Below are 15,133 nucleotides of genomic sequence, written 5' to 3' on the forward strand. Positions count from 1 at the left end.
CTCAACTGTGAAATCTTTCTTTACTTGGTTTCCAGGACACCACACTTGCCTAGTTTTCCTCTTGCCTCGTTGGCCACTCTTCTAGAACAGTGCCTGGCACCTAGTAAGTCCTCAATAAATGCCTACTGAATGAAATAAACGACAGAACAAATAAACAGTTGTGGGAAAATGCAGAGACATGGTTAGAGAACTTGGTTGGTCAGTCAGTGGTGACAAGCTCAGTTCAGTCCCACAAATGTTGACCAACCACCTCTTCTCTGCTCTGAGGACACAGAGGAAGGATCTCACAGTCAGTGGGGGAGACAGACACAGAGAAAGGATCTTAGTGCAGTGTGGTTAGTGTATTAGCAGTGATGGGGGCCTCAGGACAGATGCTCAGCTCAGGGTTGGGACTCTGGAAACCTTTTTGGAGGGCATGGTGCCTGAACTGAATTTAAAAATGAGAAGGAATCCACCAGGTAGTGAAGGGGAAGAGAGGGCAGTCCAGTCAGAAGGAATAGCATTGCAGAGGTCTGGAAGTGGAAAACAGGTACTGAAAACAAATTGAACACCTGCTCATTTCATCTGTCTTTCACTGAAGTATTATCACTTGGTCAGATACCAAAATCCAAACATGTGTCCGTGGTCTTCCAATGATGTGATAATTTGCTCAGTGTCCAAAAAGGCAACTTTCTGCCAACTGGATTGAAAAGTTAGATAAAATGACAAATTACTCAAATTACTACAGATGTGTAACTTGCCAAAACTGACTCAAAAAAAAAAAAAAAGAGGAAAAGTTGAGTAGTCCTATGACCATTAAAGTAACAGAACCTATAGCCAGAAGTCTTCCCACACAGAAACTCTGGGCGCAGATGGCTTCACTGGTGAAACACTCAAGGAACAAATAATTCTGATTTTACAAAAGCGATTCCAGAGCGCTATAAAAGGGAGCATTTCTAATTCATTTTATGGGGCTGATAGAACATCGATACTAAAACTTGATGAGTGAAAAAAGAATATTATGGATCTCAAGAAAATATACAAATACCTTAAATTAAATAGTTGCCTGTCTTGGTCTGTTTAGGCAGCTGTAACAAAATAGTGTAGAATAGGTGGCTCGAAAACAACAAACATTTATTCCTCACAGTGCCGGAAGCTGGGAAGTTGAAGATCAAAGCACCTGCCGATTTGGTGTCTGGTGGGGACCAATGTCCTGGTTCATAAACGGCTGTCTTCTTGTGGTATCTTCACATAGTGAAGGGGCGAGGTTACTCTGGGGTTTCTTATAAGGGCACTCATCCCATTCACGAAGGCTCCACTCTCATGATCTAATCACCTCGCAAAGGCCCCACCTCTTAATACCATCACATTGGGGATTACGTTTCAACATACAACCTGTGAGGGGACACAATCATTCAGTCTCTAGCACTGCCTGCATCCAGTACATTTAAAAAGTGTAATATGACCAAGTTGGATTTATTATAAAACTGCAACGTGGTTTAACATTTGAACTCAGCCAACGAAAGTTGCTTCATTAACATATTAAAGGGAAAAACCCACAATAATCTCAATAGGTGTAGAGAAAGGGTTGGATAAAATTTAACATCTATTCATGATTTTATTTTATTTTATTTTTATTTTTTATTTTTTTAAAGATTTTATTTATTTATTTGACAGAGAGAGAGACAGCCAGTGAGAGAGGGAACATAAGCAGGGGAGTGGGAGAAGAAGAAGCAGGCTCCCAGCAGAGCAGGGAGCCTGATGCGGCGCTCGATCCCAGGACCCTGGGATCAGGCCCTGAGCTGAAGGCAGACGCTTAACGATGGAGCCACCCAGGCGCCCCATGATTTTATTTTTTGAAATATTTTATTTATTTATTTGAAGGAGGTTGGGAGGAGCAGAGGGAGAAGGACAAGCAGACTCCATGCTGAGTGCAGAGCACATCATGGGGCCCAACCCCATAACCCTGAGATTATGACCTGAGCCGAAATCAAGAGTTGGATGCTTACCTGACTGGGCCACCCAGATGCCCCTCTATTCTTGATATCAAAAACCTTAGCAAGGGACGCCTGTGTGGCTTGATCGGTTGAGCATCTGACTCTTGATCTCGGCTCAGGTCTTGATCTCAGGGTTGTAAGTGCAAGCCCTGCATTGGGCTCCACACTGGGCATGGAACCTATGTGTAAAAAAAACAAAAAACAAAAAACAAACAAAAAACCTTGGTAAATTAGTTGAATACATTTTCTTAACATAAAAGGTATCTTTCTACAAGGATTTACAGTAAACTACAACTTCAAATGAAATTTAAAGAGCTCTGACATTTGGAACGTGGCAACAATGCCTGCTATCACCATTTCTGCTCAGCATTGTATTGGAGGTCCTAACAAGCATAGTAAGGCAAGGAAAGGCAAGGAAAGGAAATTAAAAATATTTAAAGATTGGAAATGAAGAACAGAGTTGTCATGATTTGTAGATGATACCATTGTGTATCTGGAAAATCCAAAATAATCCATGGACAAGTTACTAGAATTATTAAGAATTTAAAAAGATTTCTGATATAAAAATCCATATTCAAAAATCAATTGCTTTTATTATGCTAATAACAAAATTTTAATAAAGATACCATTTATGAGCTACTTAGAAATTAACAAAAGAGGGCAAGATCTTTTTTTTTTTTAAGATTTTATTTTTGGGGCACCTGGGTGGCTCAGTAGGTTAAGCATCTGCCTTCGGCTCAGGTCATGATCCCAGGGTCCTGGAATCAAGCCCCACATCGGGCTCCCTGCTCAGCGGGGAGCCTGCTTCTCCTTCTCCCTCTGCTGCTCCCCCTGCCCATGCTCTCTCTCTCTGTCAGATAAATAAGTAAAAAAATAAAAGATTTTATTTTTAAGTAATCTCCACACCCAATGTGGGGTTCGAACTCACAACCCGAGATCAAGAGTTATGTGCTCTACCGACTGAGCCAGCCAGGGGCCCCAAGAGGGCAAGATCTTTTAGTAAAAAAATATAAAACCTTATTGAAAGACATTTTAAAAGATTAAATAAATAGATATACATGTTATTGAACAAAAGAGTCAATGTCATAAAGCTGTCAGTTCCCTCTGAACTCTTTTGTAGGTTCAATGTAAATCCAGTCACGATTTCAATAGACTTGTGTGTCTGCATATCATAACAAGTTAGTTCTTAAATTTATGTGGAAGTGCCACTAGCCAGAACACCCAATTTTAATTTAAGGTATAACAATTAAGATGGTGTGATGTTGCTACAAAGGTAGACAAATAGCCCAATGAAAGACCGGTGGTCTCAGAAACAGACTCTGAATAGGTAGCCAAAGAGTATTGTGAGACCAGTGGGAAATGGTTGGACTTTCAATAAATGGAACAATCTGTTATCCATACTGACAAAAAATGAAATTGGATCCTTACAACACAAAAATAACTCTAGGTAGATTCAAAACCTACATGCGAGAAGCAAAACCGAAGAGCTTTAAGAATTTAATATAGAAAAATACCTTCATATACTCGTGGTAGGAAAGTTTTCTTAAACAGGACAAAAATACTAACCATAAATGGCAATTATAAAACATTCAATTACATTAAAATTAAGAATGTCTATTGATCAAAAAGCACCATAGAGTGAAAACCACAAATTGGGATGCAAATTTAGAGAAGATAATTCAAACACAATTAACTGATGAAAAGCTCAAACCTAGACTATATTAAAAACTACAAATAGAAAAACCAGATGTGCCAAGAAGTGTATAAATGAATTATACATTCACAGAATGGAACGTTGTATAATGAGAATGAAAGATCTACAACTACATGGAATAGCCCGGATGAATTGCACAGACATGATGTTGAGCAAAAGAAGCCAAACAGAAACACAGGAAAAATGAATCCATTAGCAGTGGTAAAATTATAAAGGAAAGGAAGAGAATGATTATCACCAAATCCATGATAATGTTTACTTCGGGGGAGGGAGGGAGGTAATTGGGAAGAGATCCCAGCAGACTTCTGGAATGTCAATACTGGTCTACAGCTTGTTCTGGGTGGTTGTTCATGGATGTGCAATTCATTGATATTCACTGAAATGTACATTTCTCAGGCAAAAAAAAAAAAAAAAGAGGTCACAGCTGAAACAAAATGCAGTGAGTCGTGGGAGTGATGTAACTCATTGGGACTCCTCCACACCGGCTCTGAGTGACCCCAGTTTCCTTGTCTAGACCATGTAGTGTCGGTGGACTACTTTCAGAACCTTCCCTGGGTCAAGGTCTTGTATTTAGTCCTGGACGTTACTGAGGCTCCCTCAGCCCTATCTGTGGAAGTCATATTTTGGGGACTTGTTTATTCTGTGTCTCCTAACACCAGCCATGGAATAGGGACACTCACCTCTTGGGGGATGGAGATAATCTGTCCATTTTGTCCTCAGATGTCGGAATTCATCTCCCCTTGGACCTCATTTATACATGGTTTTGTCTTATTTTATTTATTTATTTATTTATTTATTTATTTATTTATTTAGAGAGGGAGGGAGAGAGAATACCAAGCAGGCTCCACGCCCAGCACGGAGCCCAATGCAGGGCTTGATCTCACAACACTGAGATCATGACCTGAGCCGATAGCAAGAGTCGGACGCTTAACCAACTGAGTCACCCAGGTGCCTCCATATGTGGTTTTAGAGCCCAAAAGAGTTCACTTAGAAGCCAGGACCCCAAGTCCTGGTTGTGTGACCTTGGGTAAGTCATCTGGCCCCTCCCAGCCTCAGTTTCCCATTCTTAAAAGGGGGCTAGTGCCCACTGAGCTTTGGGGAAAACGTGTAATTGCATCACTCATGGACATATTTGTTTAATCTAGCAATTCAGGCAGTGTAGCAGGACAGGCAAGAGGAAGGGCTCTGGAGTGGTACAGTCCAGGACTAAATTGCCACTATGTCACACGATAGGCAAGTTATTCAAGCTCTCTGTGCCTCCCTTTGCTTGTCTGTCATCAGGGGTAATAACTTCCCTCTGCACAGGGTTATGGTGAAGGTTAAATGAGATAACACATCAGTTACCTAGGGCAGTGCCTGGCACAGAACAAGTAAACGTCAGCTGTTATCAGCTCCCACCCCCAGAACTCTTGCAATCACTGTCACCTACGACACCCCCTTCCCACCCTCAAGTGGTGGATAATGTGAAGGGTGGAGTCCTCCTTGTATCCCTAGCCCCTTCCCTGCCTGCCCTCTTGAGAGGCACTGGATCCCCACACACCCTCCCCAAGGGACCCGCATCCTCCTCAGTCTCCCCCTGTTTTTCAGGTTGACCAAGGTGACAGTGGCACCACCTCACCCCAGGGGTACCATCTTGTGGGGACCACAGGACTGGGCATTTCTGGCAGAAATGTGGACCCGAGAGGGAGGAAGGAAGGGAGTGGGGAGCACTTGTGTTTCCCCACCTAGTAGTTTCCTATTAATGATGTAACAAATTTGCAACAAACTTAGTGGCTGAACACGACACAAATATACTATCTTACAGTTCTGGAGGTCAGGAGTCTTTCAGGGTGTCCGTGGGGCTGTGTTCCTTCTGGACACTCTAGAGGAGAATCCATTCCCTTGCCTTTTCTAGCTTCTAGAGGCTGCCTGCAGTCCTTGGCTCATGGCCCCTTCCTTCATCTTCAAAGCTAGCAATGGCCAGTTGAGTCTTTCTCACATCAAATCACTCTGACTCTCTCTCTCCTGCCTCCTTCTTTCACTTATAAGAACCGTTGTGATTACATTGCACCCAGCCAGATAATTCAGGATAATCCTCCCCATCTCAAAATGCTTAACTTAGTCACATCTGCGAAGTCCCTTTTCCCATGTAAGGTGACATATTCCAGGTCCTACAGTTTAGGATGTGGCATCTTTTGGGGACCATATATGGCCTAGCACTCACCCCCCTTCCCAAGACTCTGTGGTCACTGCCAGTGTCCCCACCCTGAGGCCATGGAGGTGGACAGATGGGGCTTGCCCTTGAAGGGAGCAAGTTGCCCATCCTGTGGGGAGAACAGCATGTCACCAGATAATTAAGATTGAATGATTCTTGTAATGATAACAATAACAACACTATCAGCATTTCCCTCCCAGTTACTCTGTGCCAGACACTGGGCTGATTACTTTACATGAATCATGCTTTTCTCATACCAACACCACGATGTAAATTCTACTTTTATCACTAGTGTACAGATGAGGAAACTGAGGCCCTGAGAGCCTTCTGTGTTCTCATCAGCCCTGAGCACAGGCCTTTGCTGGGGCCTCCACGATCTTCCTCTGTCCCCTTCTCCTTTTTACTAGGCCCAGTATCTTGATCTCACAGGGGCCCCTGCTATCTGTCCTCGGGTCTCAGCCCTCAGCCCAGCTGTCACCTGACTACAGAGTACAACCCTTCCACTTCCCATTCTGGATGTCTGGGGTCCAGGGAAGTCCAGGTTTAAACCTGAGCTTCCTGCTAAGTCAAAGTGGCCTTTTCCTTTCATTCAGGAAAGCGTGACTGAAGCCATGGTCCCACGGTGAGGCGTTAGTGTCCTCGGGCACAGCTCAGCCTTGGACCGTCCATATTCTAACCTCTACCAGCAGGGGGCGACTCATCTTCAAGACCAGGAAGGCCTCAGGGAAGAAGAGGAGGAGGGACTGAGACTTAAGCATTCACACCTGAGAGGGTCACAAGCCTCTGGGTACATGAGCCCCCAGACCTGGGTGTCCCTCAGAGCCTCCCTCTCTGCGTGTGGACAGCTAGGGGCAGCCTAGGGCCAGCTCTGTCTCTTCTTCCTGGAGGACCCTGGTCTTGGTCACTGAAGATGGCTTTCCTCTTCCTCCTGCTCTTCTTCCTTCTACCAGAAGCTTTAACCTCTGTGGGTAAAGGGAAGTTCTCACAATTGTAATCCTTTTCTCATTGAAAGGCTTCATTTTACTTCCCCCCCCCCAAGATGGACTGGTTCTGTCACCTCGGCCACAGGGCAGGTTGGGCTACAACTTAGCCTGTCCTGAAGGCACAGCCCTGGATCCTGAAGGCACTGGAGCATCCCCAACAGAGCCTCTGTTTCGGAAAAGGCCCCTAGGTCCCCATTCAGATCCTGACCAGCTGCCAGCTCTGCCTCCAGTCCCCTCCTGGAGCTTGAATGCTGGGACTGCCACCCCTAGTTGGGGCAAGTAGCTGCACCAGGGCTGCTGGGCTGGGAGAGACACAGGCCTCGAGGAGGAGGCAGCAGAAAAGCTCTGGATGGCCTGAGGGTATGTGCGGTGGTGGGGTGAGGAAAGACCCACCCACAACCTGCCCACTGACCTGCTGCTGGGCTGCAGCCCCAGCTCCTGCCCTCCATGGGTCTCAGGCTCCTCACCTGCACAATGGGCATGATTATACTCCCCCCCCACAGGGCATGCTCGTGAACAGAGGGGGTTCTGAAGTGATGAGAAAGCGGATTTGGCCCAAGAGGAGGAGCAGATCAGAGTTGTGGGGATGACCTGACTTGGGTCTCCTCAGGCACAGCCAGGAGCTGTTTCCCTCAAATTGTTCAGGGCAGTCAGGCAGGTGGGAAGCTCTGAAATCAGAACCGTGGGCCAAGGTCCAGTTGAGGTCCTGTCTGGCCACTTATGTCGTTCCTATTTGTCCTCACCTCTGCCCATGGGGATACCAAGATGAGCTCAGGGAGCTCACTGCCTCACTGGTTACGGTGACCCATCTGCAGTCATTAGAGTCGTGTGTCATCTTTGCAGCAGATACCCATTAACACTCAAGTAACTTGTCCAAAGAGTGGCTCACATGTTCCGAAATGGTTTTGACTTATTACAGCCAGAGTTTATTCAGTCACTCTTCCACTGAATGGATAGGTAGTATATGATTTAGGTTCTTGCCATCTCAAACTAGCTGTGGTGAGCGTTCCGGGACATACAACAATGGTCGTATAGTAACTCTATTTGTAGTAGCTAACTGCTGGAAACGACCCAGTTATACACTAATAAGAAACCATGTGGGGCGCCTGGGTGGCTCAGTCAGTTAAGCGTCTGCCTTTGGCTCAGGTCATGATCCCAAGGTCCTGGGATCAAGCCCAGAGTCAGGCTTCCTGCTCAGTGGGGAGTCTGCTTCTCTCTCTCTCTCTCTCTCTCCCCGTCCCCATCACTCGTTCTCTCCCTCAAATAAATAAGCAAAATCTTAAAAAAAACACATGTAAATAAATTGTGTCAGTTTCATAGCACAGAATACTGCACAGCTATGGGAACGAATGAACTAAACCCACAGAGACATAATGTTAAGTGAAAGAAAACAGACACAAAACAAGACAGGCTATAGGATAATTTTTTAAAATACATACCAAAATATCAAAAATGTAAAAATTGGCTTTGGGGGTTCTGTGAGTTTTAACACATGAATAGATTCTTGTACTCGCCGCCACATTCAGGATACAGGACTGTTCCATCACTTTAGAGAGCTCCCTTGTGCTGCCCCTTCAGAGTCACACCTTCACACACAAATATGGCCGAATGATAGTTCATGAAGGTGTCTATCCATGTGCCAGTGCCACGTGATTATTGTAGCTTTATAGTAAGTCAAAATCCACGTAAGCCCTCCAATTTTGTTCTTCCTTTTCAAAGTTACTTTGACAATTCTAGTTCCTTCGTTTTTCCACATACATTTTAGAATTGAGTAGTCTGTATTCACAAAAATTCCTGCTGGAAGTTTGATTGGAAATGCATTAAATGTATAGATCAATTTGGGGACAGTTAACATCTTAACTATACTGAACCTGTCAACCTGCATACACGGTATGTCTCTGCAGTATTTAGGTCTTTTATTTCTTTTTTTTATTTTTATTTATTTATTTATTTATTTATTTATTTATTTATTTTTTAAAAGATTTTATTTATTTATTTGACAGAGAGACAGAGACAGCCAGCGAGAGAGGGAACACAAGCAGGGGGAGTGGGAGAGGAAGAAGCAGGCTCATAGCGGAGGAGCCTGATGTGGGGCTCGATCCTGGAACGCCGGGATCACGCCCTGAGCCGAAGGCAGACGCTTAACAACTGAGCCACCCAGGCGCACCCAGCTCTGGTTCTTTTAACATAAATTCCATGGAAATTTCTATGCAGATAATCATGTCATCTGAGAACTGGAGTAGTTTTATTTCTTCCTTCCCGATCTGTAAGTCATTCATGACTTTTTCTTGCCTTTCTGAACTGACTAGGATTTCCAATAACCAGGGTGAGAGTGAACATTGTTCCTCATTTCTGATCTTAGGGGAAAAAGCATTGAGGATGATGAGCTGCCCTGGTAGACAACGGTAGACAACACTGCATTTGTGTTATCACAATTTGTTGCTGGGGGGTTGAATTGCATGATTGCATTGGGAAAGGACCCTTAGAAGCTTGCATGGCTTTCCTCTGGACTTCACCTCATGAACTTTTTCCCTTTGCTGATTTTGCTTAGTATCTTTAAGTCATAATAAATATTAGCCTTGGGTACAGCTATATGCTGAGTTCTGTGAAACCTCTTTGCAAATCATTGAAACTGGGATGGTCTTGGGGACCCCAACACAAATGTATACATGTTATAGATTATTACATATTCTTGGTGAATTTTTTATCAGTCTGTAATATCTCTTTACCCCGGTAATGTTCTTGGTTCTGTAGTTTATTTTGTCAGCTATTAATAGTCACTCGAGCTTTTTTTTTTAAATTAGTGTTTATCTGGTATATCTTTTTTCATCCTTTATTTTAACTTAGCTATATCATTATATTTGAATTGAGTTTATTGTACATAGCATATAGGTGGGTCATGTTGCCTTTTTTATAAGAAAAAAAAAAACCCGTCCTTAGGGTTCCTGGGTGGCTCAGTCGGTTAAGTGTCTGCCTTCAGCTCAGGTCGTGATCCCAGGGTCCTGGGATTGAGCCCCATGTCAGGCTCCCTGCTCAGTGGGGAGACTGCTTCTGCCCCTCTCCTGCTTGTGCTCTGGCTTTCTCTTTCTCAGATAAATAAATAAAATCTTTTAAAAAAGGAAAAAATCCATCCTTAAAATCTTTGACTTTGATCATTTACATTTATTTTATTTTTTTGAATATTTATTTATTTATTTTATATAATAAGTGAGAGAGAGTGTGTGCTCACAATTGTGAGGGGGAGGGGCAAAGGAAGAGGGAGAGTCCTAAGCCAACTGCACTGAGTGCGGAGCCTCCCTTTGGGCTCCATCTCAGCACCCTGAGATTACAAGCTGAGCCAAAAGCAAGAGTTAGATGCCCAACCGACTGTGTCACCCAGATGCCCTGATCATTTACATTTAATGTTATTACTAGTATGTTTGGGTTTATGCCATTGTGTGCAAAGTGTACCATTTTATCATTTGTTTTCTCTTTCTTCCCTGTTTTTGTCTCTCTGCTTTTTGCTTTCCTTTGGGTTATGTGAACATTGTTCAGCATTCCTCTTAAATTTATCTACTGTGTTTTTTGACTGTATCTCTTTGTACACTTTTAGAAGTGATTTGTCTAGAAGTTAAAATATACATACTTAACTCTTCCTAGACTACTAAAAATCAATATTTTTACCATTTCACATGGAATATGGAAACCTTACCACCATACAGGTCCCGTTAGTCTCCCCCTCTTTATGTTCTGTTATCTTAAATATTACATCTACATACGTTTTTCTTTAAGTTTATTTATTTATTTAAGTCATCTCTACACCCAACATGGGGTTTGAACTTCATGTCAGGACCCTGACATGAAGAGTCACATGCTCTACTGGCTGAGCCAGCCGGGCGCACCTGGCCTCCATGATTCCGGAAGAGAATTCCGCAGTCATTTGGATCATTGTTCCCCTATACATAATGCATCCTTTTCCTCTGGATGCTTTCAAGACTTGTTTTTAATTTGTGGATTTCAGAGTTTGATTATGATGTGTCCAGGCATGGTTGTTTGGGTCTATCCTGTTTGGTGTTTGCCAAACTTGTATTGTAGGTTTATGTCTTTTGCCAAATTTGGAAAGTCTCCAGCAATTATTACTTTAAAAATATTTTTAGGGGTGCCTGGGTGGCTCAGTCAGTTAAGTGTCCAACTCTTGATTTAGGCTCAGATCATGATCTCAGGTTCATGAGATAGATCCTCATGTTGGGGGGGCGCCTGTGTGGCTCAGTCGTTTAGCGTCTGCCTTCGGCTCAGGTCATGATCCCAGTGTTCTGGGATCGAGCCCCGCATCCGGCTCCCTGCTCGGTGGGAAGCCTGCTTCTCCCTTTTCCACTCCCCCTGCTTGTGTTCCGTCTCTCGCTGCCTCTCTCTCTGTCAAATAAATAAATAAAATCTTTAAAAAAAAAGGAATAATTTTGGGGCGCCTGGGTGGCTCAGTCTTTAAGCATCTGCCTTCGGTTCAGGGTGTGATCCCAGGGTCCTGGGATCGAGCCCCACATCAGGCTCCTCTGCTGGAAGCCTGCTTTTTCCTCTCCCACTCCCCCCTGCCTGTGTTCCCTCTCTCACTGGCTGTCTCTCTCTCTCTGTCAAATAAATAAATAAATAAAATCTTTTAAAAAAAGGGGGGCCCCATGTCGGGCTCTGCACTCAGTGGGGAGTCTGCTTGAGACTCTCTCCCTCTCCTTCTGTCCCTCCCTCTGCTTTCTATCTAAAATAAATAAATAAATCTTTTAAAAAACGTAACATGACAATCCCAAATTGTACAGTGGTTCCAGAACCCTAGGTGTGAAAGTAGCCAGTTGAAAATATTTATTGATACTTATTCTGACTTAGGGGAGAAAAGTTCTCCCTATGGGGGCAAACCTAAGTCATGTATGCCTCCTGGAGGCCCCTGCTTAAAGGGGTCATGAAAGCAAAATAGTAAATACTGAAAGAGCCCACTGAATTAGCTGAAGGCATTTGGGAAGATACGGTGCAGATGTAAAGAGGAAGCAATAGCTGATGAACTTTTCACAAAACAGCAAAACCTTGGAGACATTTTAAAACAGTATTGTTGGGGTGCCTGGGTGACTCAGTCAGTTAAGGGTCTGCCTTTGGCTCAGGTCATGATCCCGGGGTCCTGGGATGGAGCCCTGCATAGTGCTCCCTGCTCAGTGGGGAGTCTGCTTCTCCCTCTCCCTCTGCCTGCTGCTTTTCCTGCTTGTGCGCACGCTCTCTCTCCCTCTCTCCTTCTCTCTCTCTCACAAATAAATTAAAAAAAAATCTTTTAAAAAAATGGAGCTGCCTTTATAAAAAAAAAGGGGGCACTATGAAAAGATTGCTATGGATGGTTATTTAATTTTATGTATGTATGTATTTCAAGGCATGGTTATTTTATCTTATTTTATTTTTAAAGATTTTATTTATCTGACAGAGAGCACAAGCAGGGGGAGCAGCAGAGGGAGAGGGAGAAGGAGAAGCAGGCTCCTCGCTGGGCAGGGAGCCCAAATCAGGGCTGGATCCCAGGACCCTGGGATCATGACCTGAGCCAAAGGCAGATGCTTAACAACTGAGCCACACAGTCAACCAGCATGGTTATTTTAAATAGAAACAATTAGGCCTTTACAATAGTGAAGTGGGTTAAAGGAGGCAGGGGCCAAGTGCTTTGGTCATCCTATGCCTATCGCGAAGGGTGAAAGTCTGTAAGTTCTAAGGGGGTGGATCTGAGATTTACAAGGACCAGTGGCAATGCTTTCAGCCAAGGTATTTGGAGGGTGTCTACAAATTTTGCCGAGTCTTAATAGTGCCTTTAGTGCATTCAACTAACCCTGAGGCTTAAGGATGATATGCACCACCACGAAAGTGCTGTAAAACCAGCCAAACAGCACAGACTCACTGAAACACCTCATGAGTAAAATGGACTCTCCAATCACTATGAAGTTCAAGAGGGGTTCCCCAGGTTGGGATAATTTTTTTTAAAGATTTTATTTATTTATTTGACAGAGATAGAGACAGCCAGCGAGAGAGGGAACACAAGCAGGGGGAGTGGGAGAGGAAGAAGCAGGCTCATAGCGGAGGAGCCTGATGTGGGGCTCGATCCCATAATGCCGGGATCACGCCCTGAGCCGAAGGCAGACGCTTAACCGTTGTGTCACCCAGGCGCCCCGGGATAATTTTTTTTTAACAGAATTTTAGCCACAGAAGCAGCAGTGGCCTGTCTACAACGGAAAGCTTTAGCCCAGTGAGAAAACCTACAAACCATGACTAAAAAATATTTATATCCACAAGACGGGAAACTGTATGAAATCCATTTGTGTGAATGGGTTTCTCTGGATTATACTCTGGACAAGTGGGACAAGTGTGGTAGGCACTTTTAAAAAACTTTTTATCTTTTTATTTTAATTATTTATTTCCTTTTTGGAGCGAGAGAGGGTGGGGAGGGGCAGAGGGAGAGAGAGAATCTTAAGTAGGTTCCATGCCCAGTGCAGAGTCCAATGTGGGGCTCAATCTCAGGACCCTGAGATCACAGTCTGAGCCAAAATCAAGAGTTGGTTGCTTAACCAACTGAGCCACCCAGCTGCCCCACTTTTTAAAAACTTTTTAATTCTGGTACACTAAACATACGGTGTTATATTAGTTTCAGGTGTGCAACATAGTGATTCAACAATTCCATACATCACACAGTGCTCATCACAAGTGTCCTCCTTAATCCCCATCACCCATTTCACCCATCCCCCACCCACCTCCCCTCTGGAAGGGGTAGGCACTTTTTGTGGCCTTATTAATATTTCCCCACCAATACTGGTTCATGAACACTATCATTTTGTCAGTAGACTGATGGTTTAATGAATCTCTAGTGGTAAAGCAAAGGGAATTTTAGAATTTCTGTTTTTAAAAGATTTATATTTATTCATTTGAGAGAGAGAGAGAGAGAACGAGCTGGGAGAGGGGCAGAGGGAGAGGGAGAAGAGGCTCCTCTTGGAGCAGGGAGCCTGATGTGGGGCTCAATCCCAGGACCCTGGGATCATGACCTGAGCCAAAGGCAGACACTTAACCAACTGAGCCACCCAGGGGCCCCGGGAATTTTAGAATTTCTGGTTGGGCCAGATTGTTATTTGGTTGCAATAGCATATCCAGCACATTTTCATCCTTTAAGTAAGATCTGTCAGTAAGCCATGAAAAGTCTACATTGGTTAGAGGAGTTTCCAATAAATTGTCACGGGGAGTCAAAAGGTGATCTGTCATTGTTAAGCAGTTGTGAAGGGTTTCTTCTGGATCTAAACGTGGTCCTTGTTCCGAGATCAGGTGCCTTAACTATAGAACCTGAGTTGGAGCCAACTGCAATTTTTCTTTGGCGACTTTATGTCTTTTTTAGGCCAAAAATTTTTAACAGGTGGATGTTATTCTCCTGTGAAGAGGTTTGAGAAGGGGAGCAGAGAAGTAGATAATCTATGTATTGTAGCAAAGTAGAGCCTGCAGAAAGCTTTATATCATCCAAATCAGCTTTTAAGGAACTCTCTGTGAAATTCTGGGACATTACTGTCCAGGTGTATTGCCTTTTTCCCCAAGTGAAAACAAAAAGATATTGGCTATCCTTATCAACTGGAATACTAAAAATGCACTGCATGGATCAATTACAGTGAAAAATTTGCTTTCAGCGGGAATGGATGTCAGCAGCACATGGGGGTTAGGAACAACAGGGTGTCAATCAGGATGTTATTTATTGCTCCAAGGTCCTGGATAAACTTCCATCCTTGGCCATTGGGTTTTCTCACAGGTAAAATAGGGGTATTAGAGGAATTAGTGCAGGGGATAATGAGGCTCTGAGCTTTGTAATCTAGTATGGGGTTGATGCCTTGAAGGGTTTCTTTATTTACAAGGCATTGATTAATTCTAGGGAGGGTTTTGAGGGATCTATTTGAATCTTGATGGGTGGTACACTGGATTCTGCCAATATCAGTTGAAGATTTTGCCCATAAAGAGGATAGTAGCTGATCTAATAGGAACAAATGATCAGTGTCCCTGTACTCAGTTACGGTGCCATCAGAGACAGAACAAACAAAAGATGTCAAAGGGTCATTTCAGTCTCCTGGTTGGCTATTTTAATTACCACTGTCAAATTCTGGAATTATTCCCCCCTTTTGGGAGAAAGAAACTCTGGCATGATACTTTTCTAAGAAATCTCAGCCCAACAAATAAATAGGGGTTGAGGAACTAAGGAGGAAATGATGTGCATCTCTCAAAGGGTACAGACAAAAGGGGACAG

This window comes from Ursus arctos, chromosome X (genome assembly GCF_023065955.2).
Source record: "Ursus arctos isolate Adak ecotype North America chromosome X, UrsArc2.0, whole genome shotgun sequence".
Taxonomy (NCBI): Eukaryota; Metazoa; Chordata; class Mammalia; order Carnivora; family Ursidae; genus Ursus; species Ursus arctos.